Raw genomic sequence first — 2915 nt, forward strand, 5'->3', positions numbered from 1 at the left:
GTCCAAAGTTTTTGCCTCGAAGTGAGAAAGTAGGAGAAATATGAGAAAGCCACGTGTCACTACCACAGCTCTTCACTGTTCCCACTGCCCCCTCTTCCTTCTCAAGGGGTTTGCAGCTCCAGCAGTACCTGCCCAAGCCTGGCTCCAAGCTTCAGCAACCACAGGCTGATCCAAAGGGCACGTGTCCAGTAACAAACATTGCACAATTGAACCACTGGCATTTAGGGCTGGGGAAACCTCTGACCGAGACCTGGACTCCTCTAATTAAACTTAGCTTATCGCTCTTGTGGAAATGCTGAAGGACAAGGCATGCTCCGTGCAGTTCTCATATTGACTTTCTGTGGAGTAACCTTTATATCTCAATAGAGGTGGCCTTTTAGTGATGTACATCATTATTCTGCCTTCTTGGCATGTGAGGCAGTGCAAGACAAAAACTGCAGAGTAATTTCAACAGAGGCTGAAATTTGGTGGTGTGAGTTGCGGTGGGCACACAAGCAGAGAGAGACTCTGAAAATGCTGTGATTTTATTTTTGTATCAATTTCCATATTAAGTTAAGAGACACTAGAACTTACTGTACAAAGCACTGCTATCCAGAACTATATTTAGCTGTTCAGATATTTGTGTCTCCATCTCACTAGATCTCCAGGAGTGGATATTTTCCATCAAGGGCTTGTTATATCTGACCTACTGTGAAAGGAAAATATCTGTTTCACCACCATGCATTTTTCCATACAAGTGGCATCTTTCTGTGTCTTTTCTAACCTACTTTAACAGTATATTTCCTTTAAAATGCTACAAACTTACTTGCTGTAATGTAACTTGGTAATTAACTGGTGGTTACAACCAAAATAAGAAGTTAACATGCATGTAATTTTTAAAGAATTACATAGTGCAGGAAAACCTCCTAGTATTTGGGATGATGGCCAAATCTCCATCCAGGACCTGAACTGAACATAAGCCTTCTGAAATTTGTCTGAGGCTCCTAATTTCCTGGGGCTTTACTTCCCCACTAATCCCAAAACAGCCATGCAGTGAACCCTGCCTGAGATTTATTTTTCCCAAGCATGAGCATTTCCCTGGAGGGTCCCTCCTGCCTTTACTTCTGCAGCAATCTGTGTCCTGTTGGCCCAGGACCTGATCTGCCAGCCCAACTCTGCAGGAGAATCTTAGGAGCATTTTGCAATCCCAGGACCCAAACCCAGGACAGTTCAGGGGACGAGTTTTGTCCTGTTCAGTGGGTCATGGTGGCAGCTGGTCTATCACAGGAGAGCCCATTTGTTTAGATTGCTGCTTCTTTGTTTATTTGTTTAAGAGTTGGATTTTTTTGTTAATTTACACTTAAAGCTTGAGGTTTAGTTTTTTTTTTTCAAGTAATGATTGTGAGACCAGCTGTCAGCATTAATTTGTTTTAATATGACTCAATCTGAGCAGTGTTCAAGCTTCCTCTTAGAAAATGTAGCTGACTGAGGGGTTTTTTTTCAGGCAGTTTGCTTGACAGAGAATAAATTTTTACAAAAAGTTGCTGTACAGAGCAAGGGAACAGACTCTATCATTTTCCCTTCCTGCTGCTCAGTTCTTGCAAAAGTACCTGACATCTGGGGAAAAGCAGCCTTTTTATTAGTGGGTGCATGGAAGGCCCGTGGGCAGGAGCACAGAATAACTGGCTCTGCAATTTATAGAACTGCAACTAATTGTGTTTTAAGGCTCTGTTTCAGTGAGGCACCATTGCTGCCTATCATTCCAATAAATATATTGGAACTGAATGGCAGTAACTATGTTTTCTCTCCTTCTGGCAATTTTAATTCTTTGTGAAAAATCACGGCAGCTGTGAGCTTTCTGAATACAAAGCAACAGAGCACAGGTAAGTGGAGGTGACATTCCCCTGTAGTTCACAGCAATTAACCTCAGGAGGGAAAGAAAAATTAAAATGGTCACTGGTGTTTGGGAGAATTACCTTGTGATGCATTGCAAATACCCTTGTAGGCAGTGATTTACCTTAATCTGTGCCAAAGTTATGCAAATATGCTTACGATGGGTTTGACAGCTTGATCCCTTTCTCACTCTGGGAGTGGAAGAGGAAGATGGATCTGTGTACATGCTTCTAGAGGCAAAATGTGTGATACTTGTCAGGTTAGAGCTAACTGGCATTATTTATTTGCTTACTTTGCAAGTCCGTGAATGTGCCTCACCATTAAGAAGAGGAACACGGTAATGATTCTGTTTAATTAAGGGAGAAGTAACTTTCTTGCCAGTTGTAAGTGTCGCTTGATCTATCTGAGGTGTCACAGGACTGGAGAACTGCAAAGGGCTGAGGAAGCATTATTTGTGCTCAGTGCGTGGAGCTTTATGAAAGCAATTTACATATTTGCACACTGAAGCATAACTACCAGAACATAAGCGGGGTGATAAATGATTAACTATAAAAGATTGGCAGCTTGGGCAAAAATCCAGCAGAGCACTTAAGCATGTGCTTAACTTCAGACAACCTGGCCCTGCTCGCAGTGTCAGGACCTCTCTTAAGTTGGGGAATCTGCTCCTGCACTTTAGTTAAATGTGTGCTTAAGTGACCAGGAGGACCAGAGTCTGGCTAAGCGAGCTTGTAAACAGGAAAAGCTTTCTCGTATAATGCTTTTAAATCGGGATGGCAGCTGTAAGGAGGTCTGTAAACAGATCAGAGCTCAGCACAGATGCAGCATCCCCAGCTCATATTGATGAAGTGGGAATTGTCTGTTGCCTAGCATTTCTCAGACAAAGGGCAAAACCAGAGGTATTGCAGCAGAAGACTAATCTAGTCTGCCCATTTCAGCACAATGTTTTGTTTTGTGTATTTTGTTCTGGTTTGTTTTTAATTTTTGGGAACATAAACATGCTAAATATTTTATTGCTGTTCTGTGAAAATCACGCTCTGCTTTGG

This window comes from Melospiza melodia, chromosome 1 (genome assembly GCF_035770615.1).
Source record: "Melospiza melodia melodia isolate bMelMel2 chromosome 1, bMelMel2.pri, whole genome shotgun sequence".
Taxonomy (NCBI): Eukaryota; Metazoa; Chordata; class Aves; order Passeriformes; family Passerellidae; genus Melospiza; species Melospiza melodia.